A 16,333-nucleotide genomic window follows, 5' to 3' on the forward strand; every position below is an offset into this window, starting at 1 on the left:
GCTGGGGCTCCGCGATCCTCCTCCTCCTTCTCTTTCTCCTACTCCGATGCCGCCGCCTTGCCCCCGCCTGCCCGCGCCCTGCGCTCCGGGCGCCTGGCCCTGCTCCCGGCCGTCCGCGGGGCCGGGCGGTGCTCGCCCTCCGTGGGGCCGCCCCTCACCTGGGCATCGAGCCCCACCCGGGCGCCAGCACCCCGCGCTCAGGGTGAGGGCGGAAGCCGAGACCGCGCCTCCGGAGGACCCGGACGCGCCGCGCTCCCTGGCACGGCCTTTGCCCAGCGCCCGAGAGCCGAGCCTAGCCCGGGAGCGGGACCCGGCGTGCAGGAGCGGAGGCCGGGTGCGCGCGTGTCCAGCGCCAGCAGCGCTTTGCACGGGCCCCGCCTGCCCTCTAGCGAGAAAAGCGGGAACGGGTCTCCCCTCGGAGCGCCTGGCTCGGAAGAACGGGGCGCTCTAGAGAGAACGCGAGCGGTCGCGCATCGGTGTCTTGGGCCCCGGGGAGGGAGTGCAGGGTCGCGGTGTGCGCGGACGCTCACCCGGATTCAGCCCTGCGGTATCGGCGCTCAGATCAGCTGAGAGGGATTCCTAGAGGTCAGCGAAGCAGATAAAATCCAGCCCAGTGCCAGGAATCAGGTCTGCTCCAAAAAGGTTCTCAAACTTTCGGTTTTGCAGTTCTATTTTTCAGGATCTCTTTGATAAATGTGGTTAATTTATGTTCCCAAGAGATGCCCCAAAGCAAAAGTTCATTTGAACTTTTGAACCCAGTTGCTCACTGGTTATATAATAGAATGAAATGGCAGCTGAGGCTTTCTAGAGACATGTCTAGTGCTTGATCATCGGAACACGGACGTGAATGACAGTTTCACCTTCTGTTTCCCTAAGAAGGGCTGATGCTTTCGACAGTCTTGGACAGAGGAGGCGCCCCAAATAAATACTTGTTTATGAGTGATTAAGTGAAGAAGATGCTTTTAAAAAAAATGGAGGGGAGGGGGAAGAATATAAGGGCTTTTTTTCTGCCTCTGCACTTCCCAATTATTAATCGATCCAGATACCTCAAGGCACTTAGAACATCCCCCAGCACATTTCATAAAGCATTTCTGAAGAATTAATTCAATGGCACTCTGTTATCTTACAGAAGTCTTTGCCCGTTCCTTGCAGGAAGAAAACAAGATTTGCCTAGTTCTCTTACTGGCATCGCTGAGAGCATTTCAGAGCCTGGCTTATTGGCAGAGACCTTAAACAGGTTTTGAGCAAAACAAATTGAACAGAGAATAATTGTTTGGCTACTGACCATTCCTGTGCGTGCTTCTTCATTACCCCACCTTCATTACCCTTCATTAGCCCTCATGAGGGTGTATTGAAATTTTCCTTACTTTCTCCCTGTTTTGGAGATACCCTATCGCATTTTATTCAACAAGGGCTGAAGTGGGGAGCTGGATTAGCAATCTCCCTAAGTGACATTCTCTACTGTCCTCTCGAAGGTTATCTTGGTAAATGAAAGAGCTCTTAGACCTGACCACAGTGGTAAAGTTGTAAAGAGTTATTTGCGGGGCTCTTTAAGTGTTGTTCTGTCCTGCCCGGGAGTACTCTGCCTTCAGACGTTTCTATGGTCCTCTGGAGGACGTCTGATGAATTAAGGAGGGGACGGTGGTTTGAAGTAGCATCCCTTTCAGGTAACAGGTCTGCACTTTGTCAAGGCTTCAGGGCAGCAACGCCTTACTTAACATAAGACATTTCAGATAAGCACCCGTGGTGGGTGGGAGAGATTTTAAGAGCCAACAGGCATTTCTGTGCCCTACAGATCTCATCTATTAGGTAGGCAGCTGTGTTGGGACTACCTAATATTCTCTCCTGACACAGCGTCCGAGAGCTTCCTTGGTGACTCTCATTATGCTTTCCAGTCCCACCGCTGTGATTCCCTCTGAACCAGATAGATTGGCATCTTTAAGTGACATTCTCTTGACTCTCTTCCCAGAGAATCTGGAGTGAACTTGGCTCTAGGCTGGTTTTAAAGTGTATCTCTCTTTTCCATCAGGTAGTTGTCTTCCTTGGGGAGGAACTTTTTATCCCCCCTCCAGGGCACCTTGTGCTTGTTAAACCCTATAAAGCAGATAAGAACATTTATTCTTCATTTGATTCAAAAACAACGATCAACTTGAAACCTGCTTTAGATAAAAGCACCTGGCGTTAAATAGTATTGCTTTGAAATCACTGTTTCTTTCCTTCTTGTCATTTCCCTTGTAATGCTGTCAGTGTACTTTTCCTTATCTTAGGAGAGAAATAACTGAGAGCCATAATGGTTGGTGAGGGAAACCCACACCTCTTTTTCAAGCTTTTTTGCACTCTGTAGTCCTCAGGCATCCTCAAAGGAATGACCTCTAGATGCCATAACTATAACATCGCCACTTGGCATACCAGCTCAAATTAGGGCTTACAGGACACCCATCTCTTACATAGCTCCTCCATCAGTGCCCTTCAATCCCAGGTTTCACCCCTCTCTTAAAACAGTCACTGAAACTTTCTGTCCTACTTGATGCCCGTGCAACAGCCAAGCCTCTTTTTGGAGGTTATAACATTACTTCACGACAGTCAAGGGAGAGATAAGGCTGAGAGAACTCAGCCCCTCAGCCCCGCTGTGTGCTGTATTATATGCGGAGGCATAAACACATCTGTTGGAGGGATAGCTTTAGGGGAAAAAGATTTCTTTAACTTTCATGCGACACGTGTGACTGGTATGTGATACATACGTACCTATGTTTCGTAGCATCGCATTTTTATACTGAATATTGAATTGCACACTGTTATGGCTGCAGATGTTCAACGGAATTATCTGTGTCGCAGTAATGACTCTAATAGTTCCCAGGCCCTTGGGGTCATTGATTTTTCTTCTTTGCTCAAAAAAAAAAAAAAAAAAGCAACCTCAGCATAATCCTGGGCTTTGTAACGAGGATCCATGTACCAAGGGTGCTGTAACTTCCTGCACCTCCTAGATGCTGGATCTCCCATATCCAGACTTTTCATATTGATTCAGCTCAACAAACTTTGTCTATTGAAGCCTGAATTACAAAACCAGAGCTTCCCCCCCACCCATTTGGTATTTGGCTCTAAGCTTCTTCTCTGAATCTCTGTTTGCTGATGTTTTTCTTTCATTAAAACACTGCAAAGGATTCTCTGCAAAGGATTCTTTTTATTTTTTTTTCCTTTTAAATGACCTGGAACCCATTCATTATCAAGCCTAGCTCAGTTCTAGAACTACTGGGTCTCCCTTCATCCCTGGCAGAAGGGGCGTTTGTAAGTACAAGTAGTGGAAACATCAAAACACTTAGTATCCCAAATGGGTAGAAGCTGGCCATGTGCTTCCCGGGTGACATCACCCACCTGTTTTGTTAACTCAGTGGCTTCCCATGCTGAAGTGCTTGTCAACATTCTTGGATATGAAGTGCCCCGTCACTACCAGGGCAGCGCCTGTTTACAGAACAGGAGGAATGTCCAGTGATCTGTTTCAAGCTGGTGACTTGTGACCACTTAGATGATGTAATTATTAAAGACATTAAATACTAATTTTAGAATGAAGCAGGTTTATTTTGGAGAATGATTTTGAAGCAGAAAGAGTGGGAGAAACTTGGGATACTGTTCTCATATCTGCAAAATGAGAAAATGATATGATGGAAAAATGGGAAGAAAAGACCATAAAATATGTAAGTCATCAGAAAATATTGAACCAGTATGAGAGCAATGAACACATCACAGGCCAGGCACTAGCATTTGATACTTATTAATAAGGGAGCTACTATTTACTAAATATCCTACCATGTTCCAGGCAGTGTAACAGATGCTTTGTGTGTTTTATCGCCTGTCCTTTAGTACGAAAATGCCTCACTACTACAGGATACCTGGTACTTCGTGCTACAGCCCGATTGCCTGGATTTAAATCCTAGGTCTGCTCCCTACCTGTATAGTCATGGGAAAGTTACTTAATCTCTCCATGCCTGTTTCCTTACTTGTAAAATTGGGATAATAAAATTATTATCATAAAGTTATGCTGAGGCTTAAATGAGATAATAGCAGTAGTAAGTGCCCCAGCAATGTTAGCTCTCTTCAGAAAATGATTTAAGACACAGATCTTCTGTGCCTTTGCTAAGATATTTGACACAGTTTTCCAAATTTACCTTGTACGGTAAAAAATAATCCAGAGCTGGCCTTAGATTAGAGTGAGTATAAATATTAATATCTACTACCTGTAAATAGAGAGAAAAGTGGATAAGTATGTCAAATACCATAACTGCATATAGGTTTTATGAAAACAGTCCTGAATTCAGTCTAAATATTGAAAGTAGAGTGAGGTGCAATATCATTTTATCTCTGGCAGAAAAAGATTGAGGTCTCAAACTTGAGAAGGTTTTGAAACATGAGTCCTTTTCTGGCCACACTGAAGAGTTGATGCTTATGTAGAATGCATGCATAGTCTTCTCTTCTGGGACTAGTACAAATTGAAAAGGAAAATGTAGATCCACATGCCCTTTGTTATCTTTTTATCAAATGTAAGAGTATATTGCCAACAAGGTTCATAGAATCCAGTGCAGGTGTTTCTAAATATAAACAAAATAATGAATATTAAAAAAAAATCTACATCTCTCATTATCCTCCCCCACCTCCGCACACACTAGAATGGCTATAGGTAGTGCTTAAAGCTCTGGAAGTGTGATTCTTAGCAAATCAGTGTTTTATTAGCGTTCTCAAAGTGACAAGTTACATTTGACACTAACGGTATTCATCTTATCCTGTTCTGTTAGGATAGACGAAAACAAACCAAGTGTCAGTATTTTGGGTGAGTGATTTCATTTGCTCAGAGAAGCAGAAAAGTGGACTTCTAATATTTTGATCAACCCTCGAGTTCTCCTCTTGACAAACAGAAAATACAGAAACGTAAATCATATAGTATTAGCTTAAAAACTGATTTATCTTCATCAGAGGAAAATAACATCTATTAAAATATGCTGTCAGGTACATAAAATGAAATTTCTTCAAAGCACCAAGTGGTGTTGTGGGTTCATCCTAATCCTACACATGTTTGCACGCGTGTCCCTTCGTGAGTTTTAACAGATTTCTTTAAAAGCGAGCTACCAAAATGCCAATAGATGTCAGTGTTTGTTGCTTTAGAAAAAGTGAGGTGTTAGAAGCAAAAAAAAAAAAAAGCTTAATTTATTCTCAGTTTTGATAAGCATAAAGCTGACTACTTTGAAAAGTTTGACAGTAATACCCTATATAACCTTGCTTACTTACATTTTGTGAATGAAAATGTCACATTTTCACATCCCTCTCTTCTAACTATGAAAAAATGCCTCTGCAACTAATTCCCCAAGGAATTCATAATGCAGGGTGAAATACATTAATCAGTGCATTCCTTTTTTTTTTAAATGAAGGAACAATTATTTGAGAATGTTGTTACATACACCTTGGATTTATTTGCATCTGTAAACTATAAATTAAGTACGCATGCTTCTTAGGTCGCCTTGATTACAATTGCATAAGTGCATTTTTGAGTCCAAGTAAGATCTGTGGAGTTCTGCCTTTGGAAGGTCAGAATTCTCTTCTTTCTCCGTTTCACTGGTGTCACCTTTTTCTGGCCTCCAGAGGGTGCTGCAGGAGCATCACACTGCTATTCCCCAAAGAACGACTCCTTTTTTCTTTCTAAGTGACTTTGATATTCTGGGCAATCTATGGGGAAGAATAGGATCCCGATTTCATCAGTTACTACCTCAACTGGAGTTTGTTTCCCAGCTAGACCAAAATAGACCAAATCCCCCAAGAACATTCCGAAACATCATTCTGATGATGACGATGCAGTTGTAAACCTGCAAGGGCACATCTGTGAGATTTACTTTTATTTTATTTTATTTTTAAAATTTTTATTGGAGTATAGTTGATTTACAATGTTGTGTTAGTTTCAGGTCTACAGCAAAGTGAATCAGTTACACATATACATATATCCACTCTTTTGTAGATTCTCTTCCCATATAGATCATTACAGAGCACTGAGTAGAGTGCCCTGTGCTATACAGTAGGTCTTTATTAATTATCTATTTTATATACAGTAGTGTGTATATGTCAGCCAATAACTTTTCCCCAGAGAACTTAGCATCTTATAAGCATCTTTCAGTTGCCCCTTAGAGCAGTTCCTTTTGCATAAGTTCGGGCAGTACCTGCAAAGACATTTAGTCATATTTAAAAGTTCCACTATGGCATTGGAAAATAATACACGAGCACATCAAAATTACACAGAGGATCTTTAGGAACGCATGTTTTCATGTCTTCACACCTTATCCTCAACCCCTAGCTAAAATGTTTAAGAACTCTACTTTGATTGAGCTACATGTTTTTGAAAATGGGTTGGAGTGACTAATTCTTTTGGATCACGGGCTAACGTTACAACACTGTCGCAGAGTCACTGTTATTTGCTCACGATTTATTCCACTCTGCACTGGTCATGTTCATTGTGAGTTACTCCCAGTTTGTTACTCCCCTTCTCTTTTTAAAGGGCAATATTGTTCACATTGTTTTGGTCCAAGAAAGGTATTATTGATGGGCAGTAGCCTTTGGTCTGCGACAGTGTCCCAAACCTTCTGTTTCATAGCTTCAGTTGGCAGGCAGCTGGCTCCTCTGGGCAGCTGCTGAATTTTAGTTTCAGTGATGTGAGAGTCAGGGAATGTTTTATTAGGTTGAACCATCAGAAATTGTCAATTCTGTAGATGATACACGACTGAATGTTGTCAGTGTCATATAGTTTAATATTTGGACTCTGTTTAGTAGTTTGACTTTATGCTTTACATGGTATTTTTAAAAATATCGTAGTGACAACTTGGAAAAAAGTCGTAGAAGTTAATTAAGTGAGGTTAAAGTAATGTATAAAAGGAAGCTGAGCTAGGAAGTCATTAAACCAGTGGCATTTTCTCCAATAAATAGGTAATATGATAGCCATATAAAATGAATTCAGCATAAAGGTAGAGTGCCAGGGCAATGGGCATTTTCCCTTGGAGAGAAAAGTAGTACATTTCCATCACAACATATAACTTGGATTTTTATTGAACCTGTTAGCAAACTGTTACTATGCTTTATCTTACCCACCATATTTCTACAGAGATTACAAAGATGTGAGTGAGAAATATTAGTGACTAGTGAACAATCTTGGCTTTGTTTTATGGAATAATACTTTTTTAAACTTTACTCAGTTTTACAGTACTACAATTTTTCCAGTAGTTTTTTTTTTAATTAATTAATTAATTTTTGGCTGTGTTGGGTCTTCGTTTCTGTGCAAGGGCTTTCTCTAGTTGCGGCAAGCGGGGGCCACTCTTCATCGCGGTGCGCGGGCCTCTCACTGTCGCGGCCTCTCTTGTTGCGGAGCACAGGCTCCAGACGCGCAGGCTCAGTAATTGTGGCTCACGGGCCCAGCTGCTCCGCGGCATGTGCGATCTTCCCAGACCAGGGCTCGAACCCGTGTCCCCTGCATTGGCAGGCAGATTCTCAACCACTGCACCACCAGGGAAGCCCCAGTAGTTTTAATAAGTGTGAATTTTACTGCCATGTGAAAATGTGCTCATTATCAATGGCCTATATTACTTTATAAATAAGGTTAGAACTTAGGTAAAGCCAGCTTTTTAAAGTGCATATGTTTCTGTTTGTAACTCATCTGTTTGTTACATATGATCTCACAGTTGTAAAGACAAACTGCATTTTTAAAGGATGTGACAGTCTTCTTAGCTATTCCATAGTAAATATAAAACCAATATTTAAATGGAAATGTCTAAATTCTAATTTGGAATTTTTTTCAGAACAAATAAATTTTATGCATATACTGAAATGTTCTGAATACTGAATGTCTTATATTTAAGGATTCCAGAATTAAAAGTTAAAATTCCTACACATTTTATAACTTTTTCAAAATATATATTTCAACCCTAGGTAAAGCAAAGTTTGGATATTCATTATGCATAGAAAAATTTCTCTATTAAAGCCCTAGAGAGAGTTTTTGATCTTAACTATTTAGTACATCATTTATTGAAAAGTTTTCATTTGTGTATATCATAATAGGAAATCGTATTTATGAGTGAACTGATAAGATATGTATCCAAAAGTCAAAGAAAAAAATGAAGGGGATAGTCAACAGGTATTTAAAGGAAAACTAATGCTCATTAAGAGAGTTTTCTTTTATAAAGATAAATACATATGTTGCTATTTAGTGTTTAGAGATATGTATTTTGTGAATCAAGTGTTCTCTCTATTCTTAAGTTTATCAGGACTTAGAGAAGTTTCTGGTTTTCCCTAAATGTGTCTTTTCTCCCCTCTCCTCATCATATGCCGTGGACTTTCTGTTGTACTGGGAGATAAGAAGGGGCGCAGAAGAGGGTTGGTAACTTGCTCTAGTAGCAGTCGATGTGAAGTAGGCTGCAGGATTCATTTGGGACACAGCACACTATGGTTTTGTGTCTACAGTGTGAACATTTGTATTATGTTTAACATGATTTAGTATATGAAAAAAAATTTTTGTGGAACTTCCTTTTGCCTCTCTTCCCTTCCAAACTTGGAAAGTTGACTTTTAGTTATGAGCTTATACTATATTAATGGTTACAAATATTTAAATGAAAGGGTTGTCTTGTGTTTGTTTTATATATTCATGTAATATATGAGTATACAGTAGGAAGACTTCTTTGGATGGGGTCCAATGTCATATCCATTTGTAGCCTCAGTTGGGGTTGAGCTGAGACTAAAACGTGCACCTATGCAGTTCAGTGAAACCCAAATGAACATTCTAAATCCTCATGTTGATGATTCTCTTATCTTCTCTCCAAACCCACTGGAGTGAAGGAAGTATGAAGTATGGATGACTTTTTTTTTTTTTTAATTTGTTTGGCTGCGTCGGATCTTAGTTGCGGTGCACGGGCTTAGTTGCCCTGGGGCGTGTGGGATCTTAGTTCCCCGACAAGGAAACTTGTCCCCTGCATTGGAAGGTGGATTCTTAACCACTGGGAAGTCCCTGGATGACATTTTGAATCCAAATCTATATATTCTGCAGGAGATGGGATGAAACATAATCCCCCTGAAAAGCACAAACCTGGATTCAAGCCCCCCTGGGTGTGGTCCCACCTCTGACCCCTTTGATCCAGCCATCTCCAAACCAGCAGTATCCTGACTTTCGGCAGCACTCGAGAACTGAGCAGTATTTTGCCTTTTCCCCAAATTATCTGGCCTGTTCGCCTTAAAAATAAAAACCCGTTTTCTGAATGTGACCACTAGAAAGAAAAATTAGCTCTGTTCTTTCCTAACCAGCAGGCCGAATGAGAATTCTTGTATTTGAATATAGTGTGATTCAGAATACATCAGCATGAAAATTTGACCTTGAGCAGCACTGAGTAGAGGTTTCTGGGACACTTGCATGGTGGCCCTGGCTTAACGACGGCTGTGTTCCTCCAGGGTTGAGAGGTGCTGGTTTTAGTTAGACCAGAGCAGGGGTTGAAAGGCAAGGCTCTGGTTCTGTCCTCTGACTGCGTGGTGTGAACTCTTGACAGTGATGACAGCTATGTAAGCCTCAGTTTCTATGTGTGTACACTGTGGGAAATAATATTATGTAATTCATGTGGTTGTTCTAAGGAGTAGTGTCGAGTATTGTGCTGGGTACAGAGTAAGGACTAAATGATCAGCTTTATTGAGTTTAAATATCAACAAAATCTAAGCACTTTTCCAATGTGTGTTCATCTAATGCTATCATCTTCTTGCTATGTATGTATCAATGTCTGAACTTTAAGCCCTCCACAAATAACTATAAATACTGTACATTTTTTCACAGGGTCTTATACACAGAGGTTCTTTGTAAATTATCATGTTGTTGATAATACATATCAAATATTTATCAGGTATACATTCTACGGCTTTGGACTCTTGGTGAGAGTTGGATGTCATATATGTAACACATTCATAAAAAGATCAGCCAGATACTCTTGACCTTGAACTTTGGTCTATAGATAAACTCATTTTTGGAGAATGGAGGAACACGGGCAGTGATGTTTTAACAGATTGGTGCAAAAATAGGTTATGTGCACTCGTATTTTTAATAATACACACGCAGACACTTCTTTTAAAACATATGCCAGTTAGTTCTTTAGATGTAACTTTCCCATTCCTAATCTCCCATGTCTTGATGGTCAAGGATAATTTTGTTTTACACATAGTGCCTAGTGGAGTACTTTACGTACAAATATTTATAGAATAAATAAGTGAGAATCATTTTTCTATTTATATTTATTGACTATTTTGTTCCCTGAGCTACAAGGATAGATAATTGTAATGATGAATTGATTTAACTGGAGCATATTGTGTTGTGTGTGTGTAACTTTATTGTCTGACAAAATTTTCCATTTCTATATTAAGTTCACATTATTTTGTGTATATATATACAAGCCTGCTTTTATATTCTTTTGGTATTTTCTCTTTTCTCTGCCAACAGAGTGACAGTTTCTGTTTTAAGCACAATATTTCATTGTTTGAAATTATGGACTTTTCTACATTTTCCACTTTAAATGGTTTTTAAATAAATAAAAAAGGGGAGCCTGTCTGGAAGCTTGTGAAATGGTAGATTTTTATTAACAGTTATGATCGCAGTAATATTGAAAATTATTGTCATCTATTTCTGAGAGATATACTGAAGACTGGTACATTACCCCCAGGAAGATTAGTTCGAATACAGAAAATAGATAGCGATAGCGATTATAAGTTGCTTTAGTGAGGTCACCTTGCTGTATACTTGGAATCTTCCCTGGGGGGGTGGGGAGAGGAAACGGCTCATGCATTATCCATTTTGGGAAAGAGTTATACATATACAGGAATTATGGAAATGAGCTGGTGGATTTGTCAAGAGAAAACCAGTTATTGGAATACTGAGTTGAATAGAAAATGAAATACATAATTTTCCATATATTAAATTGAATAGAAATGGGAGACTTAGGTCTTAAGGGTTGTTTTTTGGGTTTTGTTTTAACATGTTGATTATATTGTATGTTCTCCTTTGCCCTTAACCTGACAGGAAGGAGAAATGTCGATAGAAATAGTTGTTTTAAATATTTTGCTATTTGGAAAGCAACATTAGAGTTTTAAACGTTGTGTTCATTATTTATGCCCCATCAAAAAGGACTGGGGTCCACTTCAGGAAGGCAGGTAAGACAAAGGCCATTATCTTTCCCTGGGATTTAGCAGAAGGTAAGGGACAGTGTAGGGCATATAGTCCCTGAGACCTACAGATTCACTGCCCTCTCAGATTGAATGTAAAAGAGATCCCCTTCGCCAAGAGAGCATCTAAGTTGGACTGTGGCAGGGGGAAGAAATGTCACCACTTACAATATGCTACTGATGACAGAATAAATATTCACAAAACATAAAAAGCTCAGTGAAAGCCCTGTATCTGAATTTGGTGCCTAAAGTCACACTCTGTAAGGTAAAGACAAGATTCAGTGCTTCCTTGCGCCTTCCACCGAAGGTAGGCTTACTTCGTTCCACCTCTTGAAATCATGATGAAAAGGCAGAATGCAGCCATCTTGCCTTGAGCCCAGCAATCTGGGAATAAAACTCCCTGTAGCCGGAAGGGTGGTAGCAACTGTCTTACAGGAATTTGCATCTAGACAGGCATGTCTGGGGGGACTTCAAGGCGCCTACACCTTCTGACAACAGGGATACTAAGAGAGGCAGCCATGGGGCTGAATGCTCTTTTTGTCATTTTAGACATGGGACTTTGTAAAGTTACTGCTGACCTTAACGCAGATACCCTTTTGTGATTTGTTTCTGTGAAACTCATGGGCGGCTGGATGGCACAGCTTCTGAAGAATGCTGTTGCTCTTGAGCAGGATAAGTTGCAACTGTACCAAGAGAACAATGTCTTCATCCCCCAGTGGTCTTACCATTCTCACATTCACTCAAAGAGAGAAGTCACCCTTTGGAAGATTCAGTGTTTGGCTAGTATTAGTATGTCAACTCCTTATAAAATATAAAAAAAAAAAATTCCCTACTTAGAACTTAAAAGAATCTATTTTTTTTTATTATGAATACGGTGGTTCTTTGTTGAAAATTCCCTTGACAAATTAAGGAAATAATAGCCATCCTTTGAATTGTCATGTTTCAGAGTACATTCATAACTAAAAGCCTCTTATATAAGTAAGAACTGATGGTTCCATGGACAGTCACTCTTATTTCTGGTCACGCGATAAAATAAGAAAGGGGAACTGATTATATATTGATATACATACATAAGGGTCTAAGTACTAAATCTGCACATTGCCTTAATATGTGGTTGTATGCTTTCTATGGGAACAGAGTTTCTTTTCAGTTACTTTCAAAAAGTATTAATAAATAATTATACTTAAAATAGACTACAGCTACCTTTTAAATGGTTAGATAGGTTTACTTATAGGATTACTTTTGTGATTACTAATCCTTATAAAATTTCAGGATTTGGTATAAATGTGAAGTCATTAACCTGTAAAGACATCTATTAATGTATGTAAAAAAATAGGTAACTTTCTATGTTCTATCACCTTATTTTCTATAAAAGAGAAAGTATACTTGGACTATTTTTATCTGACTATTTTATTAACTTTATTTTATTTATTTATTTTAAATTTATTTATCCTCTTCGTTTTTGGTTTGCAGGATAGAGAGCAAAGCAATCTCAGTTTTATTTCGAACATTTTATTTTGTCACTTACATAATTTTAATTCTTAGAGAATAAACCATTGTCCTCACCTAGAGGAAATTTTTTTTTTTAATTTTATTTATTTATTTTTGGCTGTGTAGGGTCTTCGTTTCTGTGCAAGGGCTTTCTCCAGTTGCGGCGAGCGGGGACCACTCTTCATCGCGGTGCGCGGGCCTCTCACTATCGCGGCCTCTCTTGTTGCAGAGCACAGGCTCCAGACGTGCAGGCTCAGTAATTGTGGCTCACGGGCCTAGCCACTCCGCGGCATGTGTGATCTTCCCGGACCGGGGCACGAACCCGTGTCCCCTGCATTGGCAGGCAGATTCCCAACCACTGCGCCACCAGGGAAGCCCCCAGAGGAATTTTTAATTGGCTGATCATATGTGCACATTTTAGCCGTTAATATCTCCAGACTGTGAACCTCTCAAGGTCATGTCTGTCTTATGCATTTTCATATCACCAGGGGCTAGCACAGTGGTGGGAACATAGTTGTTGCTCTTAAGAATTTATTCAGTGATTGAATAAATGAGGGAATATTGCAATTTGCTTAAAACAACTCATTGTGGGAGCTTATGGGGAGCAATTTAATTATTATGTTTCTATCAGTTAATAAGCAAGTATGAGTGCAAATCACCAGTACTAGCAATTCATGGATTTGTTCCTAAACTGATCATATGTGGTTTTCCTGCTTGAAATTTGCACACTTTTTCTTAAAGCTCTCAGGAAGTAATAATCGGTGCTTAATTATTCAGACTAATGAATAGGAATTCGAGGTTTGTTCAATCTATAATTCTTGCTAACCCTAAATTGTTTGTGTTACATTTCTTCTTACGAACATAGCGGCAGTTAAGAAACTAATCTGATGCAGTTTAAGGAGTTTATATTTGTAAATACTTAGACCATTGCCTGGAACATCGTGTTTGCTATGTTAAGAGTTCGTTATATAAATAAAAAACAACCGTTCCTGGTAAGTAATGAAAATAATCTTAAACGATATTAATACTGCCTAAAAAGTAAGCTCTTAAATACAACTACAGTAGCCCTGGGGGAAAATCATAGAATGTTAGAACTGAAAAGGTTATCTTAGAGGCCATGTCCTTGAATCATATCTTTTCAAATGAGGAAAACACAAGGTCCAGCAAGAATATCTGTCCTAGTACTAGAACCCAGGCATCCAGATTTCAGGGTAGGCATTTGAATTACCATGACGCTACACTTACAGATCTAAGATGGACACTGTATGTGAATTCAACGTTTATAGTACTTTAGGTGTTATTATGCTTCCAAATAAGAGAGATGTATTTGTGTCATCAAATAGCAGTTTGGGGGTCCATCACTGATATGACTTTAATTATTTTGAGGGTTGCAGGAAATTTAAATCAGCTAAACTTTTACATCTAATTGTTCCTCGTTATAATATCGTGTGCCCAAGTGGGTTCAATAAATATTAACTGACAAGATGACCAGTAAAGTAAGTAGTCCTAATGTCATAACCTGGAAGACGGGGGTAGTGTGTTTGTGTGTGTGTGTTGTGTGTGTGTGTGTGAATTCATGTATGGTGTGGGTGTGAGCTGCCTCAGTGCCCTAAAACTTTGTAAGCACCGATACCTTCATGCAAGAGGCTCTAACAAGAAAGATGTCTGTGGGCTCTCTGGATCCTCTGTAGAAATGATGTATAAGCAAAAAAGAGCTGTGAACACTTGTGCCTTGACAGCTGCTCTGAGGCCACCAAGTCATTTCCCCTTGGATCTATGAGCCACTGACCAGTCACTGTTCAGAGTGACATTTTATCACTAACAACCTGAATTATCTTTGACCCAGAGACCTAGGGGGTCAAAGGCCTCCTACTCCATTATTAAATTTCCAAAGTGGTAGTGCAATTTGCATTAGGAGATTTATTTATATTTATTTTTTTAGCTTTTGGTGGGGGAGGAGGAGGGAAATAGGAGGAATGACAGATGCAGTTGTTATTTTTTCCTCCCCTAAAGGATTATTATTTAGTCCAGACCTTTATCTGGAGGATTTTGCTAGCATCCTAAAAGAAAGGAGGGTCCCAAGACTCAACACACTGTGGTTTTCGTCTGGGCCTCACACGGTGTCCTAAAGCTTACTGGGAACCATGTCAAACTGGGGCTTCACAGACTGTCATACTGAGTGAAATAAGTCAGACAGAGAAAGAGAAGTATCGTATGATATTGTTTATGTGCGGAATCTAAAAAGAAACGATACAAATGAACTTATTTACAAAACAGAAACAGACTTACTGATTTAGAGAATGAACTTATGGTTACAGGGGTGGGGATGGAGGAAGGGTGAGGGGAGGGATAGTTAGAGAGTTTGGGATTGACATGTACACACTGCTATATTCAAGATGGATAACCAACAAGGACCTACTGTATAACACGGGGAACTCTGCTCAATGCTATGTAACAATCTGGATGGGAAAAGAATTTGAAAAAGAATAGATACATGTATATGTATAACTGAATCACTTTGCTGGATACCTGAAACTAACACAACATTGTTAATCAACTCTATTCCAATATAAAATAAAAAGTTTTTAAAAAACTGGGCCTTCACAGAAGAATGACCCTCCCCAGGTTGGAGCAGGGAGGGGCTTTGCCTTGAGGACAACACAGATCCTTTGAGGGGTGGTAGGAACTTGTAGAGTTGGCTGATTCATATTCAACTGGCCCCATTAATGAGGGCCTTAATTAGTGGCTAGAAAGAGACTGAGGAGTTCATTTGGAGCCCATCCAAGGGGCTGGGAGGGCAGGACAATGCTGATTCCCAGCCAGTCACAGACTGAAAGGCTCTTCCAGGTCATAACGAGGGAAGCACTACAAGCTGGGAGGGCTGGAGAGTGAAAGCCTGGCTTCAGTGTGTGTGTGTGTGTGTGTGTGTGTGTGTGTGTGTTTGTTGTTGTTCGTTTTTTAAATTTTTATTGGAGTATAGTTGATTTACAATGTGTTGTGTATGTGTGTGTGAACCTATAAAACTGTATAATAAGCAGTCATCTCTTGGGATAAAGAGGGAAGCAGGAGCTGCAGTGAAGGAGCCCCAATGTGATGGGGTGGAAAGGGCACTGCTCAGGCGGGCAGAACAGAAAGAAACAGACAGAGAGAGAGAGAGAGAACACACTATGTTCTTATGGTTTTGGCTGTCGTTTAAAATATCTGGGCTTTATATTCTTATCTAATGATTAAGGAGATTTATTTAGATGAAGTGTAAACATTTTAGATGTAAAAGAAAACTATGATTCAAAATCTGCATTGTATTCGTCAGTGGTCTCTGCAAGACCATCCTGCAAAATTTTGTGTAATGTTTTCCTGGTACGTTTCACTCAGAGGCTTTAGTAGTGAGTACATTTTCAGAAATCTTAGGGTATTCGAGAAATAATAGTCACGTAAGGTCTAGGCAAATAACAAATTGATTGTATGTAGGAAATAGTCTGTCTTCTATAGAATAATTTTTGATGGGTGAGCTAGTAATGTGGTTAATTTATCTTGGGAAACACCTAGAAGATCTGTCTCGGTATGTGAATTATTTAGTGAAAATATAGAACATGGTAATAAATGTATTTAAAAATTACTAGTACAGAAGCCT

At 39.8% G+C, this 16,333-nt stretch overlaps 1 protein-coding gene across 12 annotated transcripts in view; it reads left to right on the forward strand.

Moving 5' to 3' along the window:
• The window catches only part of NRG1 (neuregulin 1), a 215,107-nt gene that overhangs the window by 587 nt on the left and 198,187 nt on the right, over window positions 1-16,333 (forward strand). The window lies entirely within an intron of this gene.

This window comes from Balaenoptera musculus, chromosome 21 (genome assembly GCF_009873245.2).
Source record: "Balaenoptera musculus isolate JJ_BM4_2016_0621 chromosome 21, mBalMus1.pri.v3, whole genome shotgun sequence".
NCBI classification, from domain to species: Eukaryota; Metazoa; Chordata; class Mammalia; order Artiodactyla; family Balaenopteridae; genus Balaenoptera; species Balaenoptera musculus.